We start from the raw sequence: 21,039 nt of genomic DNA on the forward strand, positions 1-21,039 counted from the left end.
TTTGTATCAATTTATATGTTTATGTGACTCTTCTTTTTTAGCATGTTGATGTATGGAGTTACATTAGGTAACTTTCAAATGTTAAATCAGAGTTGTACACCTGGGATAAATCCTGTATGTGTGCTAAGTCATTTCAGTCATGTCCAACTCTTTGTGATCCCATGGACCATAGCCTGCCAGGCTCCTCTGTCCATGGGGTTCTCCAGGCAAGAATACTGGAGAAGGTTGCCATTTCCTCTTTCAGAGGGTCATCCCAACCCAGGGATTGAACATGTGTTTCTTATGTCTTCTGCATTGGCAGGCAGGTTCTTTACCACTGACATCACCTGGAAGCCCCTTGGATTTAATTTGCTAAAATTTTGTTAAGGACTTTTACATCTATATTCATGTGAGACATTGGTCTGTTGTTTTCTTGTTGCTGTTGTTCAGTCGCTCAGTCATTTTTGACTGTCTGCAGCCCCATGGACTTCAGCTTGCCAGGCTTCCCTGTCCTCCACTATCTCCTGGAGTTTGCTCAAGTTCATGTTCTTTGAGTTAGTAATGCTGTTCCGACCATCTTATCCTCTGCTGCCCTCTTTGCCTTTTGCCTTCAATCTTTCCCAGCATCAGGATCTTTTCCAATACATTTTCTTATAATGTTTTAAGACATGTCTTGTCTGGTTTTTATGTTAGGATAAATCTGGACTCATAGCATGAGAGAAGTAGTCCCTCTGCTTCTATCCTCTAAAACAGATTGTAGAGAATAGGTACAACTTTTTCCTTAAACATTTGGTACAATTCACCAGTGAACTTGTCTGTTCCTGGAACTTTCTATTCATATTGCATATTAATTTTTTGTGCATTTTGGAAGATTGTCTCTTTCCATAAGTTGGTCCATTTCACCTAGGTTATTAAGTTTGTGTGCATGAAGTCATTCACAGTATTCCTTTGTTATTCTTTTAATGTCCATGGGAGCTATCATGATGTTGCTTATTTCATTTCTGATATTAGTAATTTGCATACTCTCTCTTCCCAGAGAAGGAAATGGCAACCCACTCCAGTATTCTTGCTGGAGAATCCCATGGACACAGGAGTCTGGCAGCTACAGTCCATAGGTCACAAAGAGTCAGACATGACTGCACACACATGAACATACTCTTTCAGTGTATATATTTCCTCCCATTATTATATTATTTTCATCATAAGTTTATTGCCATAATTTATGATAGATATCAGTACAGTAATGATTTTCTTAAATTAGTTTCAACTAAAATTTGACCACACAATATTGGTTATCTCTGTTTTCTTAATTTTTGTATGGCTCAGAGACTGGACTTCCTCAAATACATAGAGTAGTCCTGGAAAAATATATCTTACAATATAAATTGCATTACAAAAATATGACTTATGATAAAAAAAACAATTTTTTAAAAATCAGGTACAGAATCTTTCCTGGACTTACGTTACTGATCTTTGATAGCTAATTTATCATCAATGCTAACTGTTACATCTGGTAAATAACTTTCCTTGCCCAAGCTAAAATGGATAGAGAATGAGAAAGATATTAGCAAAGAGTGAAGTTGGTATCTTTTTCATGTTGTGTAGTCATATCAATGCACAGAAGACAGATAACTGGTTCTGATTTTGACATTGGCCCTATGTGAGACATTGCCAATCTGGGAGCAAATGACAAAGGGCAATGGTGAAATAATTTTCTGGCTGTTGAAAGTTTTCTTTGGAAAGGGCTATGTGTCATTTTATCCACATTTTCTTGGCTAAAGAAAAATAAATCACAGAGGCAATTCTAATTTCAATGAAATGAGAAGCTAACCCCCTCCACCTCCCCACAGAAAGAAGCATTCAAATCACATATTCAAATCCAGTGAATGAGATGAGAATCAAACTATCCCACAGATATGGTCAGCAAATATTTGGTAGTAAAGATAAAAATTATTAAATCAAGAATTTGTTCCCAGCATTTAATTATGAAATCCATTGTTCCTATTCTAAAGGTGTGTCTTATTGATGACCAACACTTGAAGCTAGTTCTTTGCCTTCTTTTTAAAACTCTGAATAATTAAATAGGATGAAAAAAGGAAAGAAATAAGGAGAGAGAGGAAAGAGGGAGGAGGAGGAAGTGTAGGAGAAGAAAGAAGATAGAAAGAAAATACGAAAGATAAGAAAAAGAAAAGAGAAGAAAGAGCAAATTTGCTTATGCGTTGTAGGGTGACCACATGTCCTTGTTTTTCCAAGACCTGAGTATTTCTTTAGATGTGAAATCTTCAGTGCTAAACCTGGAAAAGTCTAGGAAGATCAGGATAGATGGCCTCTTCTTGTCCCTGGATGAAGACAGTATCTATATCTGCTAAGGGATTTCACTATCCAAATATCAGTGGAAAGATAATCTGGAATAAGTGTATTCAATGTCTCTGGTGGCAAGACTCCTGAAAATGTGGCTCCTAACAATTTTTCCTAGATTTCTAAAACTGTTATGGGATGCCCTTTAGCATTCTAATGAAATATTGGGAAAGAAAATGTAATATTCTCTCATATATTTTAATTATCTAATATATAGGTACTACAAAACTTTTGCATAAAGAATTTTTGTGCTGAGAGTTAAGACAGGAGGCTAGAAAATTAAAATTGCCTTTGGTTATACACAAACATAACACAAACATACATGAGTTCACAGAACATGATCCATATGGACTGATCGATACAGTCAGGAGTGGTTGAAGGTCAGAGATGTTACATATATATATATATATATGTGTGTGTGTGTGTGTGTATAATAGACAGCTTCCTAAGTTGTCTATATGTTGTTCATAACATGAGAGTGAATCCTGTGAATGCAGTAAGGTTGCTTATTTTCTTTGCCTGAGAGGTGCTTCTGGGGAGTTGGGCTGCACACTGTTTGGCTCATAAGAAAGTAGACTAAGTATCCTCTACTAAGCTGTTTCTACCAGCCAGCCTTTCTTGACTGTTCAATTTACCTAAGATTAAATCTTTAGCAGCCCAAAGAGTCTCTCATAGCCTTGAAATAAACACGCCTTGGAATAAGCAGTAATAGTGCTGAGTCCTAAACCCACAAGCCTCTTTTGTATCCTCAATAATTAACATAATCTTATATATATCATCAGACACAGAATATTAATAGGAAGCAGTCCTCATGTGGGGGTTTCCCCCCTAGGACATTTGGCAATATCTAGAGACATTTTTGATTGTCACAACTTGGGGAGATGATTGTTAATAGTATCAAATGAGTAGAGATTAAAAAAAAAAAAACCCACAAACTTACAATGAGCAGATTAGTCTCCTACAGTAAAGAATTATGTATCCCAGATTTCAGATGTGCCAAGTTTGAGAATCCCTGCTCTAGGATACTGCATGTAGTTAGCCACTTTTAATTTAATACTTGGCAAATAGTTATAATAATTCTATCAAGGGTATGTACATAATTATGCTCATGAATTTCATTTTGTCACTCTTTGCACTATTGATTGTATGTGTCTTTTGAAAGTAGCATATCATAGATTTCTTTAGCAAGAATTGTTAACCAGTAAATCAGATAAAGAATGGCCATCTATCTGGAAGTGATGTAAAATATACAATAGTATGAACTATTGTAAACCCTTTTCACTACATCTACTTCTATAAAACCAAAGAGCTAAGCTTGAGATAAGAAGAGGTTCATGAGGTGCTAAATCTTAGTGGATTGTTAATTATTTTAAAATGGACCTTTTAAAATAGTCCTGACTTCTCAATAATCCAGGGGCTATTTCTATTATTTATTTGCTACAACAAGTGCTTTATGGTCTGCATTGTAATTGTTAACACTTTAATCATTAAATGTTTCTCAGTTTATCATATTTTAACACAGAACATAAAAATCTTTAAAATGTATTCTATTCAGCATATATTTGGGCAATAAGTAACAGAAGAGCTATTATTATTGGCAGAGGGATTCAACAGAAAGTATAATTCAAGGAGAAAAAGTTTTATCAATGGCTGAGGATGTTTTTTTCGCTGCTGTTTCAGCTGCCTAGAATCTATAGTTGTAAGTCCTAACGCTAAATATTTGGAGCAGGTAGGGAGGGGTTCAGGGTGTTAATCTACTTAGACAACAATCTAATTGCTGCTCCTTCACTTGAAGCAATAAAACTTCATTTGAATCTGACATTCCATCTGTTAATCTCCTTGAAATTTCAGATAAACAAACCCAAAGAAATCAATCACCATCCCACAGCATGCTCCACTAGTTTCAGGGATTCCTGGGAGGCTAGAAAATTGAGTGTGATCACCAATCTAAAACTGGAGTTCGATTATAAGGTAGGAAGAGAGTAGAAAGGACATTATCACTACTGAAACATATATGGAGACATTCGTAAATGGATTTCAAACTCTGAGAACAATATCTTTAATTTCTGAAATTATGATAAAATTTTGGAAGTTGTGGCCAGTGTTTCTTCCCTTATGTTCCTATCATTGTCCTGAAACCTTGTTTTAGAAAAGTAATATGTTCTATGATCAAGTAATATGTTGCGTGTGTCTTACTCTGTATACTGCTAAGCGTTCCTGCACAAAGTTAGAATTGGTCAAATAAGGGAACACCTGGGCTGTAACTAGTTTTCCTTAGGAACTATCAGCCTGTCCCTGTGGAAGTGTAGAGCTGTGGGCTGTGTGCAGCACTATTGCAAAACAGGTGCATTATCCAGGTACTTGTGCCCTATTTTTTTGTACTTCTGGTCCTTTACTAGAACCATATATTTTATTGTTACTTGCTTTTTAAACGTTGGTTTGACTATTTATTGAAGATCTGCTTAGGGCACAATTTGCCTCAAATCCATTCCAAACTACATATTTGTTTTCCAATAAAACTAAATTATAATTTATCCTTCCCTCCTGGAGAAGGAAGTGACAACCACTCCAATATTCTAGCCTGGAGAATCCCATAGACCGAGGAGCCTGGCAGGCTACCGTCCATGGGGTCATGAGAGTCGGACAGGACTTAGCCACTAAACCACCACCACCACCCGCCCTCACTCCACATCTACCCAGATCCCATTAGCGGGTGTTTACCTCTCCTTTGGTAGTTGTGAATGTTGGCCACTAGCAACTCACAGATACTCTTTTCTCAAGACAGTCATTTTCATGCAGAGGTGGGCTACCTTTCCAGGGAGCCTCCATTCTGAGGCCCCTATGACCCCTGTGACCATAATTGACTGTCATAGATGCACAAAAATTTTGACCCCTTTGCCTCTAGGTGAGATTCAGTGGCATAACTTGTGGATCAGTGCTCCCTGTGGGATCAAGCCTGAGTTATTCTCACAGACACCACATAACTTAGCTCCCCCAACACTGCCACTTCATCCTGCTTTCTCTTCTGAGCGTGTCCCTCCAATTCTTCTTCCTAACAAGAATCCCCACCTCAGGGACTGCTTCTTAAGACCTTAAAGCACCTACTAATAAAAATATATATTATCATTTATTTGCTATTAATGTAATTATTTGTCCTTAGTAAAATTACAATATTGTTAGTTAATATTGATTGGTAATTTAATCGAAGGCACAAAACCAATTAGTTAAATATATTTTCTAATTTGTATTGCCTAACACACTGTAAATAGCAGTTGCTAAATTTTTTTTTTCAATTTTATAGTTGAATAAACTGAGGCATACAGAAACTAAGTAATTTGCAGGATAAATGAATAAGTAAATAAAATTCATTTTGCATGCCTTGCAAGAATATTTTATATTCTATTTGCAAAGAAAGAAATCTGAGACTTAAGTCAATACTCAGCTGACATTTATTAAGATACTAGTTTACAATTAAAGGTTAGTGATAAGTGTTATGAAGAGAAATAAAACAGGTTAAGGAAGATCGGCATATGAGTGCATTTGTGAGTCTGTGGGCTGGTGGGAAGTTGACAGTGAGGCGTGAAACATGATGGAGTAACCTATGCAGATAGCTTAAGAAAAAGCATTATAAGGATGGAACAGCAAATCCAGAGGCTCTGGTAGGAATGGGTTGATGAGGTAGATGGTGCAAAGTGAGGTTACACTGGCATGAGCAAGGGTGAAGTAGCAGAGAAGGAGAACAAAAGAAACATTTTCTTCTACTCTGGGTAAAATAGAACACCAGTGACATCTTTTACATAACAGGGACGCTACTTGTCTTCCATTTCATGAGGGTAGTCTCTAAGGTTGCTATGTATGACTTAGGGGTAAGAGGTAAGACTGATGCTGCTGCTAAGTCACTTCAGTCATGTCCGACTCTGTGCAACCCCATGGACTGAAGCCTATCAGGCTTCTCCGTCCATGGGATTCTCCAGGCAAGAACACTGGAGTGGGTTGCCATTTCCTTCTCCAATGCATGAAAGTGGAAAGTGAAAGTGAAGTTGCTCAGTCGTGTCCGACTCTTAGCGATCCCGTGGACTGCAGCCTACCTGGCTCCTCCATTCATGGGACTTTCCAGGCAACAGTACAGGAGTGGGGTGCCATTGCCTTCTCCAGAGGTAAGACTAGAAGAAAGCAAAGCCATTAGGAGATGTGTAAGATTCTGACACCAATTCTGATGGGTGCCCCACCCCCACACACACACACTGCTGCTGCTGCTGAGTCACTTCAGTCGTGTCCGACTCTGTGCGACCCCATAGACGGCAGCCCACCAGGCTCCCCCGTCCCTGGGATTTTCCAGGCAAGAACACTGGAGTGGGTTGCCATTTCCTTCTCCAATGCATGAAAGTGAAAAGTGAAAGTGAAGTCGCTCAGTCATGTCCGACCCTCAGAGACCCCATGGACTGCAGCCTTCCAGGCTCCTCCATCCATGGGATTTTCCAGGCAAGAGTATTGGAGTGGGGTGCCATTGCCTTCTCCACACACCCACCTATTGAGTAACACCAGCAGGGGGTGCTACAATTCACCTCAATTCTGACACTACATACCTGGAAATAGCTTCAGATCCCACAGGTGAAGGGCTTCCTCCTTACAAAACTCCCTCCCAACCCCCAACAGATGCCAACTGAAAGTCCAGATTTTCACCTGTACTTCTGACTCACTAGCTATATGTAGATTGGAAGTTCCAAGAACTCCTTCCTGGGGTATGATTAATTTGCTAGAGCAGCACACAGAACTCAGAGAAACATTTTACTATGTAAATCACAGGTTTATTTAAAAAAAAAAAAAACTCAGGAGCAGTCACTTGTAAAATATGCATAGGGCAAGATATGGAGAAAAGACCTGGAGTTTTCATGCTCTCCCTAAATCCTCCATTCTCCCCAGATCTCAACATGTACATCAACTTAGAAGTTCACTGAACCCTATCATTTTGGGGTTTTATGGAGCTTTCATCACATATGCATGATTAGTCCATCTGTGTCCATTAAAATCAATCTCCAGTCCCTCTCCTCTCTCCAGGGTGGGACTAAAACTTCCAAATCACTAGTCACATGGTTGGTAATGCTGACAACCAGCCCACATTTCTAGGTGACCTAGTTCAGTTCAGTTGCTCAGTAGTGTCCAACTCCCTGTGGCCACAAGGACTGCAGCACGCCAGGCTTCCCTGTCCATCACCAACTCCCAGAACATATTTAAACTCTTGTCCATTGAGTCAGTCATGCAATCCAGCTATCTCATCCTCTGTCGTCCCCTTCTCCTCCTGCTATCAAAAGGATCAGGGTCTTTTCCAATGAGTCAGTTCTTCACATCAGGTGGCCAAAGTATTGGAGTTTCAGCTTCAGTGTCACTCCTTCCAATGAATATTCAGGACTGACTCCCTTTAGGTTGGATTGGTTGGATCTCCTGGATGTCCAAGGGACTCTCAAGAGTCTTCTCCAATACCACAGTTTAAAAGCATCAATTCTTCAGCACTCAGCTTTCTTTACAGTCCAACTCACATCCATACATGAGTACTGAGAAAACCATAGCTTTGTCTAGATGGTTGGCAAAGTAATGTCTCTGCTTTTTAATATGCTTTCTAGGTGGATCATAGCTTTTCTTCCAAGGAGCAAGCATCTTTTAATTTCATGGCTGCAGTCACCATCTGCAGTGATTTGGGAGCCCCCCCCAAATAAAGTCTGTCACTATTTCCATTGTTTACCTGTCTATTTGCCATGAAGTGATGTGACTAGATGCCATGATCTTAGTTTTCTGAATGTTGAGTTTTAGGCCAACTGTTTCAGTCTTCTCTTTCACTTTAATTAAGAGGCTCTTTAGTTTTTCTTCACTTTCTTCCATAAGGGTAGTGTCATCTGCATATCTGAGGTTATTTATATTTCTCCTAGCAACCTTGATTCCAGCTTGTGCTTCATCCAGCCCAGCGTTTTTCATGATGTACTTTGCATGTAAGTTAAACAAGCAGGTTGACAATATCCAGCCTTGATGTACTCCTTTCCCAGTTGGGAACCATTCTATTGCTCCATGTCTGGTTCTAACTGTTGCTTCCTGATCTGCATATGGAGTTCTCAGGAGGCAGGTCAGGTGGTCTGGTATTCCCATCTCTTTCAGAATTTTCCACAGTTAGTTATGATCCACACAGTCAAAGGCTTTGGCATGTTCAATAAAGAAGTAGATGTTTTCCTAGAACTCTCTTGCTTTCTCAATGATCCAATGAATGTTGGCAATTTGATCTCTGGTTCCTCTGCCTTTTCTAAATCCAGCTTGAACATCTGGAAGTTCATGGTTCATGTATTCTTGAAGCCCAACTTGAAGAATTTTGAGCATTACTTTACTAGAGTGTGAGATGAGTGCATTTATGTGGTAGTTTGAGCATTCTTTGGCATTGCTTTTCTTTGGAACTGGAATGAAAACTGACTTTTTCCAGTCCTATGGCCACTGCCGAGTTTTCCAATGTGCTGCATATTGAGTGCAGCACTTTCACAGCGTCATCTTTTAGGATTTGAAATAGCTCAACTAGAATTCCTTCACCTCACTAGCTTTGTTCATAGCAACGCTTCCTAAGGCCCACTTGACTTTACATTCCAGGATGTTTGGTTCTAGGTGAGTGATCACACCATTGTGGTTATCTGGGTCATGAAGATATTTTTTGTATAGTTCTTCTGTGTATTCTTGCCATCTCTTCTTAATATCTTCTGCTTCTGTTAGGTCCATCCCATTTCTGTACTTTCGGTGCCCATCTTTGCATGAAATGTTCCGTTGGTATCTCTAATTTTCTTGAAGATATCTCTAGTCTTTCCCATTCTAGTGTTTTGCTCTATTTCTTTGCATTGATTACTGAGGAAAACTTTCTTATCTCTCCTTGCTATTCTTTGGAACTCCGTATTCAGATGCTTATATCTTTCCTTATCTCCTTTGCCTTTTGCTTTTCTTCTTTTTCAGCTATTTGTAAGGCCTCCTCAGACCACCATTTTGCCTTTTTGCATTTCTTTTTCTTGGGGATGGTCTTGATTACTGCCTCCTGCACAGTGTCATGAACCTCCATCCATAGTTCTTCAGGGACTCTGTCTATCAGATCTAATCCTTTGAATCTATTTGTCAGTTCCACTGTAAATGGAAAAGGATTTGATTTAGATCATACCTGAATGGTTTAGTGGTTTTCCCTACTTTCTCCAATTTATGTCTGAATTTGGCAATAATGAGTTCATGATCTGAGCCACAGTCAGCTCCCGGTCTTATTTTTGCTGACTGTATAGTACTTCTATATCTTTGGCAGCAAGGAATATAATCAATCTGATTTTAGTATTGACCACCTGGTGATGTCTATGTGTAGATTCTTATCTTGTGTTGTTGGAAGAGGGTGTTTGCTATGACCAGTGTCTTCTCTTGGCAAGTCTCTATTAGCTTTTTCCCTGCTTCATTCTGTACTCAAAAGACAGATTTTCCTGTTACTCCAGGTATTTCTTGACTTCCTACTTTTGCATTCCAATCCCCTATAATGAAAAGGCCAACTTTTTGGGTGTTAGTTCTAAAAGGTCTTGGAGGTCTTCATAGAACTGTTCAGCTTCAGCTTCTTTAGTATTACTGGTCAAGACATAGACTTGGATTACTGTGATATTGAATGGTTTGGCTTGGAAATGAACAGAGATCATACTGTCATTTTTGAGATTCCATCCAAGTACTGCATTTCAGACTCTTTTATTGACTATGAAGGCTACTCCATTTCTTCTAAGGGATTCATGCCCACAGTAGTAGATATAATGGTCATCTGAGTTATATAATGGTCATCCAGTTCAAATGGACTGGAATTCACCCATTCCAGTCTATTCTAGTTCACTGATTCCTAAAATGTCAATGTTCACTCTTGCCATCTCCTGTTTGACCACTTCCAATTTTCCTTAATTCATGGACCTAACATTCTAGGTTCCTATGCAATATTGCTCTTTACAGCCTCAGATTTTACTTCCATCACCAGTGATATCCAGAGCTGGGTATTGTTTTTGCTTTGGCTCCATCTCTTCATTCATTCTGGAGTTATTTCTCCACTGATCTCCAGCAGCGTATTGGGCACCTACTGACCTGGGGAGTTCATCTTTCAGTGTCCTATCTTTTTGCCTTTTCATACTGTTCTTGGGGTTCTCAAGGTAAGAATACTGAAGTGGTTTGTCATTCTCTTCTCCAGTGGACCATGTTTTGTCAGAACTCTCCACCATGACCCGTCTGTCTTGGGTGGCCCTACACAGCATGGCTCATAGTTTCATTGAGTTAGACAAAGCTGTGGTCCATATGATCAGTTTGGTTAGCTTTCTGTGATTGTGCTTTTCATTTTGTCTGCCCTCTAATGGAGAAAGTTAAGAGGCTTAAGCTTCCTGATGGGAGAGACTGATTGAGGAGGAAAATGGGTCTTGTTCCAATAGGTGGGTCCATGCTCAGTAAATCTTTAATCCAACTTTCTGTTGATAAATGGGGCTCTTTCCTCCCTGTTGTTCGACCTGAGGCCAAACTATGGTGGGCATAATGAAGATAATTGCAACCTCCTTCAAAATGTTCCATGCACACACTGCTGCACTCAGTACTCCCAACCCTGCAGCAGGCCACTGCTGACCCACACCTCCACCAGAGCCTCCTGGACACTCATAGGCAAGTCTGGGTCAGTATCTTGTGGCGTCACTGCTCCTTTCTCCTGGATCCTGGTGCATACAAGATTTTGTTTGCTCCTTCCAAGAGTCTGTTTCGCCAGTCCTGTGTTATCTCTGGTGGCTCTGTGGTAGGGTTAATGGCAACCTCTTCCAAGATGGCTTATGCCATACCCAGGTCTGCCTCACTCAGAGACCCTACTCCTGTGACAGGCCACTGTTAACCCATACCTCTGCAGGAGACACTCAGACACAACTCTGCCTCAGACTCTGTGGGGTCTCTGGGTTCTGGTGTGTACAAGGTTTGTTTGAGCCCTCCAAGCATCTCTGGTGGGTATGGGTTTGATTCTAAATGCAATTTTGCCCCTCTTCCTGTATTGCTGGGGCTTCTCCTTTGCCCCTGGACATGGGATATCTTTTTTTTGGTAGGATCTAACATTCTTCTGTCTATGGTTTTCAGTAGCAAATTGTAATTTTGGAGTTCTCTCAGGAGAAAATGAACACATGTCTTTCTACTCTGCCATCTTGAAGACAGGATGATAAGGCTAAGAGCTTCCCAAATTATCTCATGAACATATAAAACACATGTTTATCACTCTCCTCACTTAGAAAATTCCAGTGCATTTAGGAGCTCTGTGCCAGGAACAGTGTACTGAGACTAAATATATATTTCTTATACACATAAATCATAATATCACACATGTGGTGACTTGGAAATTGTGAGAAAAATCAGATTTTAAATATGCCTTGAATCAAATGTTTATTTACATGAAGAGTTAAAATTATTTTCCTTAGGGAGTCACCTTGATGATTTCTCATAGCGAGGTACCTGCTAACATTGAAACTAAGCCTTACTAACCTTTCTAGGCTTATTGGTTGAAGTACAGAGCTCAGGTGATGGCTGACTGCCAGGATTCCAGGCAAGATGGAAGGAACTCTGCATAACAAAATGAAAAGAGTTGGGACCTAGGGCAAAGGGCAGGTAGGGGTTTCAGAAAGAGCCAGAGCATTGGAGGGAGAGTCAGGCTACAGATTGCTGATTGCTATACCAGAGATTCCTCCCTACTGTTTCTGAAATCTTCAGTGTTCCTAGAAAAGTCTTGAGGTGATTGAAATTCTTGTGGAGAGGCAGCTGTTTTAAAACTAGGTTGACACAGGGATATAGCTAGGCAACATCAGGGACAAAACAGTGGGGAGGCCTCCTGCAGATGTAAGGCTATTAGAAACATAAGGAATACTCAGGGAACGGAGTTCATTAGTCACTTTGACAGACTGCTCACCACCAAACCCTGTACACATCCCATGCAATCATGCAAACTTGTGGTTCTGTAGTTCATATCATAGAAAATTTACATTTTTTCTGGTGGGCATTTGTAACTGGATTTGTACAGTTCTAACCTTTATGAAACAGTTTCATACTCTGCTCACCACTCATTCTCTCCTTCTTCCTACTCTCTCAGAAACAGAAAGAACTCTGCAAACCAGTGGAAGAAAGTATACTAGCTACTGCCTTTTCTCTAAAATTGTACTATATACTTGTAGGAAAAACCTGCAGCTTGGGAAAATACCTAGATGACCAGATGGAGCATGTTCCACCGAATATATTGGAGGGAGACAAAGGGTAGGCAAGAGACTTTTCTATTAAAAATTCTAGAGAATGCTTATAGATTTCCATGCAACACATTTATAAATAAAATAACTTCAGATTGTTTGCTTAATATTTCTCATTAAGATAGAATCTCACAATAGAAAAAATGTTCAGTTTAATGGGCACCCAAGTTTTTAATAACATGTACATGTTTGTACTGTTCTGTAAGAAATAGGTAATGTGAGGTAATCTGAAATTTAGAGCACATACATATGTAAATATATAAACTTTTAACTTGACATGAGCAAAATACAATGATATGTCTAGTTAATATTAACCTATGATTTGCTATCATGACATATGCATGTATTTAATCAACTGCAATATTCAGTGTAGTATGTCTCATATAATCTTATGTATCAACAGAGCTTATAAGAAATCCTGATGGTGAGAGAAAAATGTTTACTTAAAATTGTTTAATAACTATTTCAAAAGTACCTGATATTGGTTTACTTTTAAATGAAACATCATTCTCAAAAGAAATTTTTATTTTTATGGCAGTTTAAAAACAACAGGCGTATAGAGTATACATAAATTCCAGTCATGTTTGTGTTGATTATCTCAATGAAATTCAATATCTCAATCACATCATCAGATAATGAGATTTAAAAAAGCATTATGGTTAAGTAGCTCAGTGGGATCAAAATAAATGTAAAAGATTTATTTTTAATAATATTTATTCATATTTAATAGATAATATTTAATAACATTTTAAATAAGCATTGTTTTCTAACAATAGCAAGAATGTAATAATTAATCTTTGCTGAAGGACAGAATGATATTCTTTATAAATGCTTCTAATTTAAAGTAATAAAAAAGTTTTCCCTGTTACCTTTTAAGTGATATACACTATACTACACATCCACTCAGTCATGTCTGACTCTTGTGACCCCTTGTCACAAGCCCGTCTTGTAGCCTGTCAGGCTTCTCTGTCCATGGGATTCTCCAGGCAAGAATACTGGAGTGGGTTGCCATTTCCTTCTCCAGGTGATCTTCCCAACCCAGGAATCAAACCTGGGTCTCCTACATTGCAGACTGATTCTTCACTGTCTGAGCTATGAGGGATCACGTTTTAAAAGTCACAGCAGAAGCCTGAACCAGGTTAATAAAGAGCAATATCATTTGCTAGCTGATACATAGGAGGAGCTTGGTGGGCAGTGAGACTGTTGCAGTAGTTCCAAGTATTGTAACTTGTTTTCTTTGTGTAAGAAGATGCCAATTTAATGTTTTATCACTTATAAAAATCATACAAGTGGGTTTTATTTTCATATACAATATAGCTACTGTCAGTGGGATGAACAAAACTATGTTTATCGGTTATTGAAAGAAAAAAGAAAAATAAGTGTGATAGTAAAATCTTACCTTCTATTAAGTCCTTTTTCTTCATATGTTAAGAATGTGGCAATGTAACTTTTGAACTTTCTAAATCTTTATATTCACCTTTTTCATTGATTTTTTTCTTACAGCAACCAAAATACAGATTTTAAGAGGTAATATAATACCCCCTCGGAGAAGGCAATGGCACCCCACTCCAGTACTCTTGCTTGGAAAATCCCATGGACGGAGGAGCCTGGTAGGCTGCAGTCCATGGGGTCGCTAAGAATCAGACACGACTGAGCAACTTCACTTTCACCTTTCACTTTCATGCATTGGAAAAGGAAATGGCAACCCACTCTGGTGTTCTTGCCTGGAGAATCCCAGGGATGGCTGAGCCTGGCGGGCTGCTGTCTATGGGGTCGCACAGAGTCAGACACGATTGAAGCGACTTAGCAGCAGCAGCAGCATAATACCCTCTACTTTAATAAATATGGAGAATCATTATCAACATATGTAGTGGTCAGACTAGTTTTCTTTTATTTTATAGCAAATATGGTTTTATATTTGTTACTGATTTTCTTTATATGCTCAGTAGCCTTAAATATTAGTATGTCACTTTATATTATTAAATGTGAAAACATAATTAAACAGCATCAATCATTTGAAGATGTTTTTAAGTCCATTGAAAAAGCAATGAAAGGTGAATAACATAGAAAATGTTCATATTAAAGTTGATTTCCTTGATAATTTATATTTCACAATACATATCTCTTTATACGTTTATATCAATACATTTTTCAATGCTTATAGATTTATCAGTCATGAGTATTTAGCACAAGATGGTCTTTTAAATTTTTGTATTGGAAAAAAAAACTTTATTGGATTTTAATATAATTAACACCCGTAATCTAGAAAACAGTAGCAGAAGTTAATGATGGAAACATATGGACCTTACAGGAAAGTTAGAACAAAGCTAAAAGACTAAGACAAAAGGAAACTGAAAGAAGGACAGGTTAGTTCAAATAAGATTATGATAACTGGTAAGAGAAGGACAATACTTTCTTATTTAATAACTGGGCATAATATCATATGCATGCTTAGTCACTCAGTCATGTCCAACTCTTTGCAGCCCTATGAGTTGTAGCCCACCAGACTCCTATGTCCATGGGATTTTCCAAGCAATAATATTGGAATGGGTTTCCACATGCTCCTCCAGGGATCTTCCCAACCCAAGGATTTTACCTGTGTCTCTTGCATTGGCAGGAGGGTTCTTTACCACTCAACCACTTGGGATTCCCCATAAATATCACATCTACTTATAAAACCATCTTTTAATTCTTTCTAAAACTCACAAGGTTTTAGTGTGTATTAATATACAGCTAAAATTTTCTCAGTAAATTTCTTTGTAAAATAATTTTGTATAGAATTGTATTAACCTGAAGTGTAGAGTATGGTTTTTAATTTCATTTAATCCACATTCTACAAACTGCATTTTACTATTTCAAAATGCAGAGTAAGGACAGGCAGATGGCAAAGAGAAATTAAAGATGCCCAACTTTCTGAATAAAATTTTATATTGGGAGATAAGAAAAAGTCATATATTTTAGATTTATTTTATAGAGGAGTGAAATTGAAGGTCAAGGATAAGGTAAGATTAATTATTGAGACAGACGATAATGACTTTAGTGATAGAAAAAGAGAGAAGATACTTAAGGTACCACCTTACTGAGTTTGCATGCATGAGTTATTTCAGAGTAATATTTTGAAGTGAAGACTGAAAAGACCAAAGAATATAAAAGAAGAAAGATGAATTTGGGAACAGGTAAGCACCAAAAGATAATTAGTATCTAAAAATGATTGCAAAGAATGGGATACTCTAAAATATTCTGGGAGAAAAATTGATGCATAAGAATGTTGAGATGGAATAGAATACTCCGGGGTAAAAATATAATATTAGGGGATGAACTGTCCTGAATTTGAGAGATAGGGTAACAAGCTAGAAGATGAATGTCTATTTCCTCCTGAATAACCAAAGCCTTAACTTGGCTTCGATTGAAGAGCAGAAATGGACAAATGAATAACTAACTTTTGAAACTACTTTGGCCTATTTTTGTGATTATTGAATCTTAATATGCTTTTACTTCAATGTTTAAAAAAAAATCAAAGAAAACATTTATTTTGTAACTGGAAATCAGAAAAGACCCTGAAGTATATGGTCTTCTATTAGATATTGAGATGTAGTATTTCTCATCTAATAGTTTATCAGTTCATAACATATGTCCAAGTGTGACAAATAATTTATTTTAAAAAAGACTTGAAGGCAGTACTATGCACACATCTAAAAACTACAGGCTTTGCAGTGTTCAGTGCTTGCTGATCATAACAGTCTCATAGCTGCTTCCAGGGGTGATGGTACCCAGATACCTAACCCTGGATTCACAACATGTTCATCCTCCTTTCTTTAAGTGTTCAGTGGTCATCACACTATTTTCAGTGTGATGTAATTTCTTATCTATTGGCAGTGAATCATTCTGCTGGGATGGCAGAGAAAAAGTTATGTGACATAAAAGGGGCTTTCTGAATAATAAATTTGTGAACAGTAGGTCATGGCCCATTTGTTTTTTGAGGGGAGGAGGGAGAAATATTTTTATTTGTTTATGTATTTTATCTTTATTGAAGTAGAGTTGATTTGTACGTTAGTTTCGGGTGTAGAGCAAAGTGATTCAGTTATGCATATACATATATCAACTCTTTTTTAGATTATTTCACCATATAGACCATTACAGAGTTTTGTGTAGAGTTATCTATGCTGTCCTTATTAGTTATCTATTTTATATATAGTAGTATGGGAAAGACTAGAGGTCTTTTCAGGAAAATTAGAGATATCAAGGGAACATTTCATGCAAAGATGGGTTCAATAAAGGACAGAAATTGTATGGACCTAATATAAGCAGAAGATATTAAGAAGGGGTGGCAAGAATACACAGAAGAACTGTACAAAAAAATCTTCACAACCCAGACAATCATGATGGTGTGATCACTCCCCTAGAGCCAGATATCCAGGAATGTGAAGTCAAGTGGGCCTTAGGAAGCATCGCTACAAACAAAGCTAGTGGAGGTGATGGAATTCCAGTTGAGTTATCTCAAATCCTAACAGATTAAGCTGTGAAAGTGCTGCACTCAATATGCAGGCAAATTTGGAAAACTCAGCAGTGGCAACAGGACTGGAAAAGGTCAGTTTTCATTCCAATCCCAAAGAAAGGCAATGCCAAAGAATGCTCAAACTACTGCACAATTGTACTCATCTCACACGCTAGTAAAGTAATGCTCAAAATTCTCCAAGCCAGGCTTCAGCAATACATGAACTGTGAACTTCAAGATGCTCAAACTAGTTTTAGAAAAGGCAGAGGAACCAGAGATCAAATTTCCAACATCCGCTGGATCATCAAAAAAGCAAGAGAGTTCCAGAAAAACATCTATTTCTGCTTTATTGACTATGCCAAAGCCTTGGACTGTGTGGATCACAATAAACTGTGGAAAATTCTGAAAGAGATGGGAATAGCAGACACCTGACCTGCCTCTTGAGAAACCTGTATGCAGGAGAGGAGGCAATAGTTAAAACTGGACATGGAACAACAGACTGGTTCCAAATAGGAAAAGGAGTACATCAAGCCTGTATATTGTCACCCTGCTTATTTACCTTATATGCAGAGTACATCATGAAAAACGCTGGGCTGGAAAAAGCACATCTGGAATCAAGATTTCCAGGAGAAATATTAATAACCTGAGATATGCAGATGACACCACCCTTATGGCAGAAAGTGAAGAGGAACTAAAAAGCCTCTTGATGAAAGTGAAAGAGGAGAATGAAAAAGTTGGCTTAAAGCTCAACATTCAGAAAACTAATATCATGCCATCTGGTCCCATCATTTAATGGCAAATAGATGGGGAAACAGTGTCAGACTTCATTTTTTTGGGGCTCCAAAATCTCTGCAGATGGTGGGTGCAGCCATGATATTAAAAGACGCTTACTTCTTGGAAGGAAAGTTATCGCCAACCTAGATAGCATATTCAAAAGCAGAGACATTACTTTGCCAACAAAGGTCCATCTAGTCAAGTCTATAGTTTTTCCAGTAGTCATGTATGGATGTGAGAGTTGGACTGTGAAGAAAGCTGAGCACCGAAGAATTGACGCTTTTGAACTGTGGTGTTGGAGAAGACTCTTGAGAGTCCCTTGGACTGCAAGGAGATCCAACCAGTCCATTCTAAAGGAGATCAGTCCTGGGTGTTTTTTGTAAGAAATGATGCTAAAGCTGAAACTACAGTACTTTGCTACCCCATGGAAGAGTAGACTCATTGGAAAAAACTGATGCTAGAAGGGATTGGGGGCAGGAGGAGAAGGGGACAACTGCCGGGGACCAGCCCCAGCTGATCCAGGGTATTCGAAGGAGAGACGGCTAGGCGAGGGTCAGGGAACAACTGCTTAATTAAACGTTAATTAAGGAATAGAATAAGGATAGCTCAGTAGGAAAATTCAGTGGAGAAAAGAGGCTGAGTAGCTTGGTTTACGCGGGGGACCAATAAAACTTCAAGACAAGAAGCTTGCACCACTTACGTAGGCCGCAGGCGTCCTTCCGTTCTCCCGAAGGAGAGGAGACACTGAGGCCTCCCCGGTCGGATCTTAGAAGCCCAGGCATAATTAGTAAGCATGGTGGGTTCCGCGCTCCAGATGGAGACTCAACCAGAGTGAGAGAGAGAGAGAGACATGGGGAGACCAGTCTTTCGAGGAACTGATCCCAATTCTTTATTTTCCATGGTCTACTTTTATACACTGAGATGTTATGCAAAAGTCACGCGGGGTCAGCAGTCCTGACTTTTATCAAAGTCAGGTGCTTCATACAAATGTATACAGAGGTCTTAGGGGTGTTACATCATCTTCTGGCCAGGGGGCCTGCTGACAATTTACGACCCTCTCCTTGTGACAGCGGTCAGTCAACCAGGACACTTATTTCTCCAGGGGTGATTATTCTTAAAACAGACGCCACCCAAATAAAGTTACATTCCTATAGGGTGAGGGTGTAGTGGGTTTTAGTTAAGGAAAGAATTTACTTAGCCTAAGGTCTAACGTGATTAATATCAAAGGTTAATACTTATTTCTTCTATATATTCATTAATGTGTATAAGGGCAGGGGATGTGGAGACTTAGCAGTAAACATTGGCTCAACAAATGAAAAACCCTTCACCAATATGATTTCTAATCAGCCCATTATACTTATACTAATAATTTTCTAACTTTTCTAAGGAACCTGTTTTTAGAAGGTTTAAAGCATCTTGTGCCTCTCATGGTTGGGAGGCTGTGAGCAATCACATGTGGCCGGACAAGCCTGTCAGGCAGGCTAGAGAACCTTCAGAGGAGTTTGTAAGTTAAAACACTCTTGTCACGCCCAGGGGTTTTTATCAACTGGAGCTTTAAGTTAACTCCTTCTCCGAAAGAGGTGGTGGGGGACAGCCCCCCGTAAAGTCAGAGGTGTAGGTGAGAGCACAAAGTAGTAAAGTAGGCAGGCTCTGGTTATGGGGGTAGATGCTCGAGGATTTCCAGGGGGACTCCTGAGGCTCGATCCCGCCTTTGCGTATGTCGAGCCTCCTTCCTCATGACCTTTGCCATGGGCGGAGTGCCTCATGCCGGCCCCCAACAGACAACAGAAGATGAGATGGCTGGATGGCATCACTGACTTGATGGACCTGAGTCTGAGTGAACTCCAGGAGTTGGTGATGGACAGGGAGGCCTGGCGTGCTGCAATTTATGGGGTCGCAAAGAGTTGGACACGATTGAGCGACTGAACTGAACTGAACTGAACTATTGTCTGACTTTTGGAAATAGACTTGAACATTTATACCAGGAAATTGTACTTCATCCATTTTTTTTTTTTTTTAATAATTGTGATCTCCTCATTACTCTACAGAAAAATATTTATTCCTTATCATCTTGCTACTAAAATTATTGCTTCTTTCTTGAATTTATGCATGTCTTTGATCTTATTTTATTCTTGAATCTATCCACCAATTTGTTTATCCTCTAGATTGTCAGAAAACATATAAAGAACTGCTGCTGCTGCTACTGCTGCTGCTAAGTCATTTCAGTCGTGTCTGACTCTGTGCAACCCCATAGATAGCAGCCCACTAGGCTCCCCCGTCCCTGGGATTCTCCACGCAAGAACACTGGAGTGGGTTGCCATTTCCTTCTCCAATGCATGAAAGTGAAAAGTGAAAGTGAAGTTGCTCAGTCGTGTCCGACTTTGCGACCCCATGGACTGCAGCCTACCAGGCTCCTCCGCCCATGGGATTTTCCAGGCAAGAGTACTGGAGTGGGTTGCCATTGCCTTCTCTGGAGCTTTATGATAAGTGTACTTAATTTTAATGATAATATTAAAGCATAATTTTAATAGACTTAATTTTAGAGTAGTTTTTGGTACACAGCAAAATTTAATGCAAAAGTGCAGAGAACTCACCTGAGGCTCTCCCACTTGCATAGTTTCTCCCATTATCAACATCCTCCACCAGAGAGGCACATTTGTTGCAACTGATGGATCTACATTGACATATTATAACCCAGAGTCATAGTTCACATAGTGGATTTGGACAAATTTATAACAATACATATCCAGTAAAAAATATTTTTGAAATAATTTTTTAAGACATTAATCAAAAAAAAAAAAGACATTAATCATTTCCTATCCCTCTAGTCCTTCACAACACTACCAGTATTACTTCAGTGATTCTGGAGCAGCCACAGAATTCTATAAGTGCTGATTTCAAAAGGAGACTGCTATTGTTAAGAACCAAGTATCAAATAGCCTCTTGAAAATTGTAGCAGAGTCAATAGCCTTGAAAGCCAAAATGCTTTGAATTTGCAAAGGCCAGACTTTGTGAGACAAGACCAAAAGAAGTGTGCTGATGACCAACAATTCGAAACTTGAACATTAAGTTTAACCCAAGAGCTGCTAAGCTGTGAAAAATGCAGAGATATGTAAGAAAAGTTAACTGCCTGGCTTAGATGAAAATTCC

Source organism: Bubalus kerabau, chromosome 2, assembly GCF_029407905.1.
Source record: "Bubalus kerabau isolate K-KA32 ecotype Philippines breed swamp buffalo chromosome 2, PCC_UOA_SB_1v2, whole genome shotgun sequence".
Lineage (NCBI taxonomy): Eukaryota > Metazoa > Chordata > Mammalia > Artiodactyla > Bovidae > Bubalus > Bubalus kerabau.